Source organism: Dasypus novemcinctus, chromosome 12 (genome assembly GCF_030445035.2).
Source record: "Dasypus novemcinctus isolate mDasNov1 chromosome 12, mDasNov1.1.hap2, whole genome shotgun sequence".
NCBI classification, from domain to species: Eukaryota; Metazoa; Chordata; class Mammalia; order Cingulata; family Dasypodidae; genus Dasypus; species Dasypus novemcinctus.
Genome location: NC_080684.1, coordinates 46771699 through 46786111, shown reverse-complemented (window position 1 = coordinate 46786111; position 14413 = coordinate 46771699).

Below are 14413 nucleotides of genomic sequence, written 5' to 3'. Positions count from 1 at the left end.
CCTTTCTACTATCTGGGACTGATTGTTGAGGATGCAGAGGGGAATGGAATTATTTCCTACCCAGGAAAAGGGAGGGGGCTGCCAGAGAAGGCTGGAGAACTGTCTCTGAGAAGGTGTGAGTTACAAGCCTCTTTGCCTCCTGGCGGGAACCTCTTACATTGATCCCGTCTGTGTTGCAGCAAACACACTCCAGCCAGGCATTGAACCGAGAATGCTGCCAAAGAGCACCATCTGCTGGCAGATGTAGGAAGTGCATGTGAGAATAGTAAAAGTAAATAGGAGGCTTTTTCTGGCCTTCATAACCTCTCTTCCTAAGGTCCTAGGAAGTGTTAGAGGAAAAAAAAATGGCACTCAGTGGGACATGGAGACTGACATGAGTTCAGGCAGGAAGTTTATTGGGAAGCTCTCCCAATGGAGGGGGTCTGAAGAATGGACTTCAGCACCCTTGCCACCATGGCAGAGGTCTGAAGAGAGATTTCAGCCCACCTCTGGCAGAGGTGGTCAGAATTTTTACAGTCCATCTATAGGTGGGAAAATGTTTAGTCAGTGGGAGGGGATTAGGACTTGGGTAAGACCTGAGGCCAATAGGGATGGCTAGGGGGTGGTGGGCTAGGGGTAGTGAATTCTAGGGATGTGGGAGGGGTTGGTGGGTTGTTTGGCTCCTTTGTCTATTCTTGTGAGGAAATGAGCTGTATCTGGACATGTAGGCTCTGAATGGGGGCTGTTCTGTCACAGGAATGCAAGTCACTGTTAACCATTGTAAACCTTGTGATCAGTTAATCATTATACACCTTTCAATCATTACACACCTAATGGAAGTAGGTCTGCAGCCCATTACTGGGTCAGGAGCCCAGTTTTGAGCAAATAACAGGGACAATCCTAACAAACCAGGTTGAATCAAGAATCAAAGAGCAGCAGTAACACACAGCCTCCCAACCACTAAATCCCTACGAAAGAGAAAGAATTAAGCATCTGAGTAAACTACCATCCTAACCAGATGCCTAGACATCAACAAAAAATTACAAGCCATACTAAGAAAATGGAAGACATCACCCAAGAAAAGGAATATATCGAAGCCCTAGAAAAGATGCAGGATTTGAGACAAATAATTAACAAGATGCACACAAATTTCCAAAATCAAATTAATGAGTTGAAAGACACTATGGCCAAAGAGATAAACAACATCAAGAAGACATTGAGTGGGAAGCAGACTTGGCCCAGTGGTTAGGGCGTCTGTCTACCATACGGGAGGTCTGTGGTTCAAACCCTGGGCCTCCCTGACCCATGTGAAGCTGGCCCATGCACAGTGCTGATGTGTGAAAGGACTGCCCTGCCACGCAGGGGTGTCCTCTGCATAGGGGAGCCCCACGCACAAGGAGTGTGCCCTGTAAGGAGAGCTGCCCAGTGCAAAAGAAAGTGCAACCTGCTCAGGAATCATGCTGCACACACAGAGAACTGACACAACAAGATGATGCAACAAAAGAGGCACAGATTCCCGGTGCCGTTGATAAAGATAGAAGTGGTCACAGAAGAACACACAGCGAATGGACACAGAGAGCAGACAACTGGGGGAGGGGGAAGGGGAGAGAAAAAAAAATCTTAAAAAAAAAAAGAAGACATTGAGTGAGCACAAAGAAGATTTGAAATTCTGAATAGAAAAGTAACAGAGCTCGAGTATGTGAAAGAGCTCACGTATGTGAAAGAGCACATGTATGTGAAAGACACAATACATGAGATCAAAAACACATTAGAGGGAAACAGACTTGGCCCAATGGATAGGGTGTCTGTCTACCACATGGGAGGTCTGTGGTACAAATCCCGGGCTTCCTTGACCTGTGTGGAACTGGCCCATGTGCAGTGCTGATGCACACAAGGAGTGCCGTGCCATGCCAGGGTGTTGCCCACATAGGGGAGCCCCACGCGCAAGGAGTGTGCCCCGTAAGGAGAGCTGCCCAGTGCAAAAGATTAAAGTTCAGCCTGTCCACGAAGGGCACCGCACACACAGAGAGCTGACACAAGTTGACACAACAAAAAGAAACACAGATTCCCGGTGCTGCTAAGGATGGAAGCAGTCACAGAAGAACATGCAGGGAATGGACACAGACAGCAGACAACTGGGGTGGAGGGAAGGGGAGAGAAATAAATAAAAAATAAATCTTAAAAAAAAAGCCATTAGAGGCATATAACAGCACACTCAAAATGAGAGAAGAAAGAATATGTGATACCGAAGACACAACAACTGAAATTGAAGAGAGAAAAGAATGGAAAAAATTGATCAGGGGCTCAGGGAGTTGAATGACAATATGAAATGCAAAAACATGTTTCATGGCAGGTCCAGAAGAAGAAAAGGGAAAAGGGGCAGAAAGAGTTTTTAAGGAAATAATAGCTGAAAATTTCCCAACTCTCATGACAGAATGAACTTACATGTCGAAGAAGCACAGTGTACCCCAAGCAGAATAAATCCAAATAGACCTACTTCAAGACACACACTATGCAAATGTCAAAGATAATCAGAAAATTCTGAGAGCAGCAAGGGAGACACAAACCATCACATAGAAAGGATGCCCAGGCAGACTTAGCACAGATTTCTCACCAGAAATCATGAGAGGAGAAGAAAGTGGTATACTACAAATAGGATAATGAAAGAGAAAAACTGCCAGCCAAGAATTCTTTATCCAGAAAAATTGCCCTTCAACTATGAAGGTGAGTATAAAATATTCATGAACAAACAGAAAATAAGAGAGTTCATAAAAAAAGAATCCGCATCTGCAGAAAGTATTAAAGGAATTCTTAGAGTCTGAACAAAAGACAGGAGAGATAGGCTTGGAGGAGAGTATAGAAGAATAGCAAAGATAACCAAAAGAGGAAAAAGACAGATGAAAATATGATGTGATATTGCAAATCAAAGAATAATGGAAGCAAATAATGCATTTAAAGTAATATCACTGAATGTGAACAGACTAAACTGCCCAATCAAAAGATATAGGCTGACAGAATGGCTAAAAAACTTGAACCATTCATATGGTGCTTACAAGAAACTCACTTTACACCCAGGGATACAAACTGGCTGAAAGCCAAAGGTTATAAGAGATAAGGCCATTATATATTAATAAAAGGGACAATTCACCAGGAAGATATAACAGTCATAACTATCTGGGCACCTAATCAGGGTGCTCCAAAATACATGAGACAGACTCTGGCAAAATTGAAGGGAGAAACAGACATCTCTGCAGTAATAGTGGAGACTTCAACACATCACTCACATCATTAGATAGAACAACTAGACAGAAGATCAACAAGGAAACAAGAGACTTGAACAATATGATATATGAGTTAGACCTAACAGACATATATAGAACAGTGCATCCAAACTCACTGGGTTATACATTCTTCTCAAGTACCCATGGATTCTTTCTCCAGGATAGACTTCATGTTAGGGCACAATGCAGCTCTCAATAAATATATTAATAAAAAGATTGAAATTGAACAAAGCACCTGCTTAGATCATAATGGAACGAACCTGGAAATCAATAATAGATAGGAAAGAGGTAAATTCACAAATCTGTAGAGGCTAAACAACACACTCCTAAATAGTCAGTGGGTCAAAGAAGAAATTGCAAGTGAAATCAGTAAATATATTTAGAAAAATAAAAATGAAAACATCACTTATTGAAAATTATTGGATACAACAAAGACAGTCTTGAGACAGAAATTTATAGCCCTCAATGCCTATATTAAAAAAGAAGAAACAACTAATCTCAAAGATTGAAGCAAACAACTAGAGAAACTAGAAAAAGAACAGCAAACAAATTCCAAAGCAAGCAGAAGGAAAGAAATATTAAAGATTAGAGCAGAAATAATGAAACTGAGAACAACAAAAAAAAAATAGAGAAAATCAACAAAACTAAAAGCTGGTTCTTTGAGAAGATCAATAAAATTGTCAGACCCCTAGCTAGACAAAGACAGAAAAAAAGAAGATGCAAATAAATACAATCAGAAATGAAAGGGGGGACGTTATGCAATCATAACTTCTGACAGAAATAAAAAGGATCATTAAGAAGATATTATAAGAAACTATATGTCAATGAACAAGTCAACCTAAATGAAATGGGCAAATTCCTAGAAATGCACAACCTACACTGATGCTACAAAAATATAAGAACTTAACAAACCAATAACATTTAAAGAGACTGAATCTGTCATTAAAAATCTTCTGACCAAAAAAGTCAGACCAGAGGCCTTCATAGTGAATTCTACCAAGCAGTTTGAAAAGAATTAACAAAAATCCTGCTTAAACTCTTCCAAAAAATTGAAGAGGAGGGAAAATTACCCAACACATTTTATGAAGGCAACATCACCCTAATACCAAAGCCAAATAAGACTCCACAAGAAAAGAGAATTACATCTATAATGACATAGGTGCAAAAATTCTCAACAAAATATGTGCAAATCAAATCTGACAGCATATCAAAGGACTTATATATCATGACCACGTGGAATTTATTCCTGGTGGGCAAGGCTGGTTCAACATAAGAAAATCATCAATGTATACACCACATTAGCAAATAGAAGGAAAAAAACACATAATCATCTCAATTGACACAGAAAAGGCTATCAACAAAATCCAGCATTCTTTCTTGATAAAAACACTTCAAAAGATAGAAGGAAAAGTTCCTCAATATGATAAAAGTCATATATGAAAAATCCACAGCCAACATCACACTCAATGGGAAAATGTTGAAAGCTTTCCCTCTAAGATTGGAAACAAGGCAAGGTTGTCCACTGTCATCACTGTTATTCAACATTGTACTAGAAGTTCTAGCTAGAGCAATTAGACAAGAAAAAAAATTAAAGACATCCAAACAGGAAAAGAGGAAGTAAAACTCTGTGGATGACAATCCTATATTTAGAAAATTCTGAAATGTCTACCACAAAGCTACTTGAGCTAATAAATGAGTTCAGCCAAGTGGCAGGATTCAAGATCAAAATGCAAAAATCAGTAATGCTTTTGTATACTAGTACTGAATAATCTGAGGAGAAAATCAGGGGAAAATCTCCATTTAAAATAGCTACAAAAAGATTCAAATATCTAGGAATCATTTTAACCAAAGCTGGAAAGAGCCCCTCTCCCCCACCCCCAAGATATAAAATTGGGTTGAAACACCTGGCTCACTGCAGCCAACTGAGAGGGTAGTAAACATTTTCCTCCCTGTCAGCTATTTCAAGAGAAAAGGGAGGGGAGGTTGGGATACTTTTTTCCAGTGAATTTGGACAGAGAGCCTGCTTTGAATCTCTGATCTGGTGATTCAACACAGAAACACAGCAAAGCCAAGACCGAAACACCTCTGTGGAAAGGTGCACTGACAAGTGCCATCCATTGTCTGGTCTGGAAATTGCATGGGCAAAAACTGTGCTCTCTGTATCCAACCTTTGGGAGAAAATCTGTACCCCATTACTGAGTCTCAGGTCTGATTTTGAAAACTTAAGCTGGGCAAAGACTGAGAATAAGCTGAACCAAGTATCAAAGAAGAGCTGTGAAAAAAAAAAAAAAAGGCAACAGAGAGAAATTAGCCATCAGAGTAAATTCACCAACATATTCAGATGCCTAGACATTAGCAAAAAATTACAAACCATACTAGGAAACAGGAAGAGATGGCCCAGCCAAAAGAACAAGCCAAATATCCTGAAGAGATATATGATTTAAAATAATTAATCAGTGATAATCTCACAACTCTTTTAAATCACATCAAAGAATTTAAAGAAAATATGAGTAAAGAAATAAAGGGTATTAAGAAGACACTGGGAGAGCATAAAGAACAATTTAAAAGCCTGCAAAGTAATGGAACTTATGGGAATGAAAGTCACGATATAAGAGATTAAAAAACATAAGAAGCATATAAGAGTAGATTTGAATTGCTCAAAGACAGAATTATTGATTTTGAAGACAGAACATCTGAACTGGAAAAGACAGAACAGAAAGAGAAGAGAATATAAAAAATGGAACAGGGTTTCTGGGAATTGAATGACTGCAAAATGCACAAACATTCACATTTTTGGTGTACCAGAAGGAGAGAATGGAAAACGGGCAGAAAGAAGATTTGAGGAAATAATGACTGAAAACTTCACAACCCTTATCAAAGACATAAATATCAATATCCAAGGAGTACAACGCATCCCAAACTGAATAAATCTGAATAAACCTACCCCGAGATATCCACTATTCAGAATGTCAAATACCAGAGATAGAGAGGATTTTAAAAGCAGCAAGAGAAAAGCAAAACAGCACTTACAAGGGAAATTCAATAAGATTAAGTGCCAACCCCTCATCAGAAACCATGGAGAAGAGAAGAACGTGGTATGATGTATTTAAGGTACTGAAAGGGAAAAACTGCCAGCCAAGAATTCTGTATCTAGCAAAGCTGTCCTTCAAAAATGAGGGTGAGTTCAAAGTTTCTCAGACAAGCAAAAACTGAGAGAATACATTACCAAAGACCCTATTTGCAACAGATACTAAAGGGGATGCTGCAAATTGAAAGGATAAAACAAGGTCAAGAGATTTGGAGAAGAGTTTAGAAATTAGTATTATTAAGAAGGGTAAACAAACATTAGAACGATATGACAACAGACAGTTGAAGGACAAAATGGATGAAGTAATGCCTTTACAGTAATAACACTGAATATTAATTGAACTCCCCAATCAAAAGACAAAGGCTGATAAAATGCATTAAAAAATACGAACCATCTAACCAAAAAAGAGCTGGAGTAGACCAGATAAATGCAAAATAACATTATTGTGTATGAACAATAACAACTCAGTGCAACTGGCAAATTGTTCCTGTGATCAGTATTCTGTCATTTTTTTCATATAACATAAACACTCTTAATTGAGGAGGGCTAGAGAAGAGAGATTGTTTTGGATATTTCCTTATTCTTCAACCTTTCTTATTCATACTCTTTTATTAAAATAATCTATCTGGATCAATAACGATTTAGCATGACTACTGTTGAACAAGATTTTGAGTTTTTCTGCCTCATAAAATTATGAGTTGGCAAATTGTTATATGCTGTAATTCACTCCAATAAGAGGTGAGGAATTCCCCAGTAGGAAATTGATTATCTAGAAAGAATTATGGTTTAAATGGAAATTAAATAACTAAACTGATAATTTATATCATTCTTAGAGTATTATGTCCATTTATTAAAGCTGCAATATAAAAATTAGAATTGTTATAATTATTGTTTGAATTATTATTCACATTTAATGTTTGTTGCTATGCTATTTTTAAAATAATTACTTATATTAAATCTAACCTAGTCTTGTACTCTCATTTAAAATTTGTAATTTCCATCTATTTTTCTATTTATTTTACAATTTTACAATAAAGGATTTTTTATTGGTTGATTATACACTTTGGATAGATCATTTGGTATGTGATTATATCTCAATAAAGCTGCTTAATAAACAAATAAATAATTGTGTAATAGCCAGAAACAGCAGCAATGAACAGTAGGAGAAACAGATACAGATGTGAGGAATTTTCTTGTTTGTCTGTTTTTTATTATTAGTAAAATAATGAAAATGCTTTAATAATGATTTAAATGATGAATGTACAACTATGTGATTTTACCAAATACCATTGATTGCACACTTTGGATAAACTGTATGCTTTATTAATATGTACCAATAAAATCGATTTAATTAACAGTGATGAATTGTGATTGTGATTGAAAGGGGAAGTTTAAGATTATGTATGTCACTAGAAGGAATGTTAGAGGATGAAACACAGGGACTGTACACTGTAATGAACGAACCCTGTTGTGGATGATGACTGTAGTTAAATAGCACAAATGTAACTATGTTCTTTCATGAACTACAACAAATGTACATCACTGTTACAAGGTGTTAATAAGAAGGTGGTATCTGGGGAAAAAATACACATAATGCAAACTATGGACAATAGTTAATGACATTATAATATTCTTGCATCAATTTTAACAAAGTTATCACACCAATGCTAAGTGTCAATAATCGGGGGCGGGGGGGGGAATTGTGACAGTTTGAAGCTGGGTGGATCCTGGAAAATCCTGTTCTTAAAGCAAATCCATTCCTGTGCATGTAAACCTATTGTAGACTGGACCTTTTGATTAGATTACTTCGGTTAAGGGCCTTTTATTAGATTGTAGGACCCAAGATGGGTCTTAAATCTCTTATTGGAGTCCTTTATAAATGGAAGAATAAAAATTCACAGACACAGAAAGAAGGCACAGACAGAGATGAACCCACTAAGCACAGAGAATGCTACAAGAATAAGAAGCTGAAAGCAACACAGCCTGGAGAAGATAGGACTGGCAAAGCCACCATTGGGCCCTGCCACATGGCAGGAGTCCAAGATCATCTCAACTTATTGCTTTTAGAGCTTCCAGGCCATGGAGTAGGGAGGGAAAAAGCTGGGCAGAGTCCGGGAGAATCCCCAAGTTGAGGAAAGAGAACTGAGAGTCTAAGGTGATCTAGACAGCTAGAATTCACAGGACAGAGTGTGAGAGAAGAGAGTGGCATAAAGAACTCCAGAGCTCCCAAGGGTTCCCCTCAAGTGCGACATACAGTACTGATCAATGCATATGAATGAAGAAACTGCCCCAGGCCCGGGAAAGAATCAGTCAACAGAATTAGAAGTAATAATGACTGATGTCACATGCCAGGAATAGTGTCTGTTTTTACCAGCTAGTGGAAGGAATTCAATCTAGCAGACCCACTCTAGAAAAAAAATATTAACTGAAGTCCTTTAGGCAATGGAAAATGTTACCATGTAGAATATGGATCTACACAAAGGAACGGAAAAACATCAAAAATTCTAACAAAGTGGGTGAATGTAACAATTTTTTTCTCATTGCTGAAATCTCTTTAAAAGATAATTGACTTCTAAACAAAAATAAAACAATGTATTGTGAATTTAGTTTTTCATATATATATAACAAAATATATGAGACATTAGCATAAAGGTCAGGATGGGAGAACTAGTAATACACTATTGTAAGGTTAAAATATGATAGATGAAGTGGTAAAACTCATATGAAGGTAGACTGTGATAAGATATATACTATAAACCCTAATTATACTATTAAAATAAGAGTTATAACTAATAGCCACAAAGGAGATAAAACTAGAACCATCAAAATCCCAAAAAGGCAAAAAAAGAAGACAAGGGGAACAAAAAAAAAGTGGACAAATAGAAAACAAATAACAAGATAATAATTTAAACCTAAACAAACCACATTACATGCAAATAGTCTTAATACCCCAATTAAATACCCCAATTAAAAGGCAGAAGTTGTCAGACTGTATTAAAAAAAACAAGGTGTAATTAAATATTGCCTATAAGAAACACCCTTTTAAATATAAAAACACAAGTAAGTTAAAAGGAAAGGATAGTAAAATAAATACCATTCTATCACTAATCAAAAGAAATCTGGAATAACTATATTAACATCAGACAAGTAGATTTCAGGCAAAGAATATTACCAGGGATAAAGGCCATTTCATAACAATAATGGGGTCAAAATATCAAGGGAAAATAACACTCCTAAATGTTTATGTATCTAACAATAGAGCTTCAAAATACATGAAACAAAAACCACAAGGAGAAAGACAAATCCACAATTATAGCCAGAGATTTCAATATTCTTCTGCCCCAAATGGATAGCTCAAGTACACAAAAAATCAGTAAGGATATAGAAGACTTAAACAACAATTGTCAACTAACTTTATCTGGTTTACATTTATAACACTCCATCCAACAATAGTTGAATACACTTTTTTTTTTCAAGAGCACACAGAAAATTTACAAAGAAATACCATATTCTGGGATGTAAAATATGTCTCAATAAATTTAAAAGGATTCAAATGATAAAACAGACCACAATGGAACAAAATTGGAAAACAAAACAAAACAGAAAGTTACCCGGAAAATTCATAAATATTGGGAAACTAAGTAACATGTTCCAAAATAACCCATGAGACATAAAGTCAAAAGGGAAATTAGAACTTTTAATTAGATAAAAATAAAAATACAAAACATAAAAATTTGTGGGATTCCACTAAAGCAGTACTTAAAGGGAATTTAGATCCTTGGATATTATATTGAACTCCCTAGAATCAAAATGCAACTTATCTTAGACCTAGAGTAACAGTTAATAAAAAGTGGACTTTATAGGTTGATCAAATATTTACTGTGCACCTAATTTATGCCAGCTACTGTCCGAACCCTAAAAACAACACAAAGAATATCTCTACTCTTACGGAATTTAAATTCTAGTGAGGGATACAGGCAGTAAACAGTACAAAAATAAGACTTCAGATAGTAATAAACTAAATTCAGAAAATAAAATAGTTCAAAAGAGAGAGGCCAGAGAAGTGTGAAGAGATATGTGAGCTCAGGCCTGAATGATAAAAAGGAGATCATACAAAGATCTAGGTATAATGCAATGTTTCACGCAGAGTGATTAGCAAGTGCAAAGGCCAGAAAGTGGGAAGTACGTTGGAGGAATAGAAAGATCAGTGTGGCTGGAGTAAGTTAAGTGAAGAAGGCATGACGGGATATATTTGAAAAGATGAATGTAGATCAGCTCACAGAGGCCTTGAAGGCCATGATAAGAAATTTGAATTTATTCTAAATGCAGTGGGAATCATTGGAGGGTTTGATTTTAGGAAGTGACATGTTCTGATTTATGTTTTAAAAGATAACTTTGGCTCCTCTATGGAAAGTGAATCGTAGCAATATAGGGAACAGGGAAACCAGCAATTCAAAGACAATACAATGGCATGAAGAGAGTATATAGATCAAATATATATTTTGGTGGAAGAGCAAAAAAGACTTAGGTAATTGAATGCAGGAAGTGAGAATAAAGAATCATTCCTAGGTTTGCAGCCTGAGCAGTTAGTATAAGTGATGTCACTTAGAATGATTAGAGGAAGAAAGGTTTGGATGCTAGTAAACGTGGAAATCAAAGGTTTTAGTTGGTATGTAAAACTTGGAATGCCTTTAGGAACCCTAGTGAAGATACCAAACAGCAAGTTGGATACATAAATCTGGACTTAGGGGAGCAGTAAAGACTGGACATATAAATTTGGGAGTCATCATTAAGTATCTGACATTTAAAGTCATTAAGCCTGGATAAAATCACTTAGAAAAAATGTCTAGAGACTAGCTGAGGAAGTGGGACCAAGCTCTGGGCAGTGCAATATTAAAGATTAAGTAGAGTGGTAGGGGCTGGCAGAATGAAAAAGAGTAACCAGTCAAGTAGGTGGAAAACTGGGATTGTGGTGTGTTAAATCATTACTCAGAAATATTGAATTATTTACCTGCATGTAAATTTACTCAGCATGAGGTAGACAAGTCAAAAAATTATCAAGGAACAAGACAAAAAAGGAAAAAAGAAAGTTTATAAAAGAGGAAAAGGGAGATAAAAATGGCAATTTGGGAACACTGTACAGTTTTGTGGTAAGACGATTAGCTGGTAGCTAGCAAAAGGTCAAGCTGAGCACTGTCCTTGAGCAGGCTGACTTTATCATCAAAGAAAATAGTTTCCACTTATGCATTCTCCAGTGCCTCGAAAGTTGACGTGTGGCGTACATGTGACAGGCTGTCACTGTATAATTGTCAGTGGCCATTACTTTAGGCCAGGTGGAAATCATTTCCTCATCAGAAATCCTCAGGTGTCACAGAAAACAAGAGAAAGCAGTTGTTTCAAGAACATGGAAGCCAAGATTTGTAATCAGGAGATGTAAACTCACAAAGGGGTCTTTATACCAGTGGTTTTGAAACTTTAGTGTACATCAGAATCACCTGGAAGGTTTGTTAAAACAGATTGCTGGGTCCCACCCCCAAAGTTTCTGACTCAAAGGGGCCCAATAATTTATTCCTAGCTGATGCTGATCTGAGAACCTTACTTTTTATGTATCACTACCCTAGAGAAACTTGAATATATGTGGTAGGAGGCATATTCAAGAAGGAATGTTCATAGCTACCTTGTTTATAATATAAAGAACTGAAACAACCCAAATGTCTGTAGTTAGTTAAATGGATAACTTGTGGTTATGTTTACACAGTGGAATACTACACAGCCAGGAAAATTAATGGCTACATCCATCTATCCAGATGATTAATTCAATCTTGAAAAAAAAAAAGTCACTGAAGCATACATATAAGGTGATTCTATTCACAGAAAGGTAAAAAAACCAACAGAAATAAATACTATGTCAGTTAGAGATACAAACATTATGTGGTTAACTAAAAAGTAAAGAGTAACACAGAATTCAAGATACTTGCTATCTAGGAGTTGGGGAGAGAGAAGCATCACAGAGGGGCATCAAAGTTAATGCTCTGTATGTTCAGTGATGTATACTTTAAACTATTCATACATATTTTTATATTCTTGTGTGATTTCATAATTTTTAAATAAAATTAAAAAGGAAGCAATGATCAGCTCTGTCAGGTGGTACTGAGAGTTCAAGAAAGATGAGAACACAGAAGTGACTCAATTTGGTAAAAGGAAGTTTTTTAGTGATCTCTAGAAGAGCAATTTCAGTGGAGCAATGAGGATGGAAGTCTAATGAGAGTAAAATGAGAATACTATAATCCAAGGAAGAAACTGCTAAAATCATGAGAAATGCAAATCAAATATTTTGGGAGTGCACATAAAGGTATCACTTCCAGCCAGGGATAATCAACAAGGCTTCAAGAAGGATGGGCAAGATTTGGTTACATGACAGTAAAAACTGACGGCTATTTTAGGCAAAAAGAACAACATGAACAATGTCAATAAAAATAGAATCAAGTAAAGTTAGATATACATGGGAAAGGCAAGTAGTTAAGTTTAGCCCAGGTGGCTGGGTGAGGCATGGAATCTAGGAAAGACAGGTACAGGTTGCTCTAGATTTGCACTGGCCAACATTACAGACATGTGCCTTTTGAGCACTTGAAATGTGGCTAGTGTAACAGACCTGAAATCTTAATTTTATTTGAATTAATTGTAAAAACTGGATACTTGATTCAGTTGGAAAAACCTGAGTATACGAATCTACTTTTTCAACCACAGCTTTCAAGAAATCTAAATACAGATAAAGTATTTCCAATGAAAAAGTAGCATCTGAATTGAGATGTTGTTAAGGTAATCAACTGTACAAGGTTTTAGCACTGAACATCCCATATCACAGTGTAAAATACACTCCAGATTTTGAAGATATAACATGGAAAAAAAGTAAAATAACTCATCAATAATTTTTGATGACATGTTGAGATAATATCTTACATAAATTTAAATAAAATTAATACATTAATTTCACCTTTTTTTTACCTTTTTTTAATGTGGCCACTAGAAAATTTTTCATTATACATGGCTCACATTCTACTGGTTTTAAAATCTAAAAACCAACAAGATGTACTCAGGGCTAGAAACCTACCATAAGGATGTATTTTTAGCCATCAAGTTTTCCCATGGCACTTAAAAGCAATAGCTAGTCACACTTATTGGACCAAGAGTGGTTCCATTTCCTTAAACCACAATTTCCTAATTATTTTCAGTTTTTAAGTACCTGTTATTGAGTGCCCCTTGTAAAAAAGCAGCTGCAAAAATTTTGCTTGATTTAGCATTATCGGTTGGGTTATCTGGAAAGGGTGACTCCCTAGATTTTCCTAGGATAAAAGGGTGAAGAAGCCACATAGGTGACACAACAGTAATATGATGTCACAGGAACAAGGAGAACACTAGGTAAATCTTATTAAAGAAAATGTTCTGGGTACATAACACATGAAAACATTGTCCACCTGGAAATCACAACTTGTCATCCAAGCAGTGAATACCAAACAAGAAATACCGGCCTTCAATATTCACAAGATAATTATAAAATTACATAGCAATGAGTATGAAAATATTTTGTAGTAACAGAAGTTCTGCACATTAATGTTGGTGAACTCATCACAAGAATGGAAGTTAAAAGCTTCCTAAGAGCTGTCAGAGACTTTCATCTTTTTATCCTGATTGAGTTGCTTAATAAATGTTAATTAAATATGTCTCAGCTGTTTTCTCACCTACAAAGTCTGCTCTGTCTGCTTCTCCCTCTATTAATTTAGAGGGTAAATGCATAAGGTACCTCTCTGTACATCCAGAGTTCCCTCTGCATATTTCCCACTGTCTTTGCCACACTATCTTTTAAATTATCTGCCCTGTGTTACTTTTCTAGACTGTGATCATCTTGAGGATTGGGCTATGCCATTTTTATCTTTGCATCTCCTACAACATTAACAGTGCCTGGCATGTGTTAGCAATCAACGAAAGACAACCTCCTGACTGAATAATCAAGTATTTTTACTCAAACCATAAAAAAATATTTAAACCACTACTACTCAAAGTATCC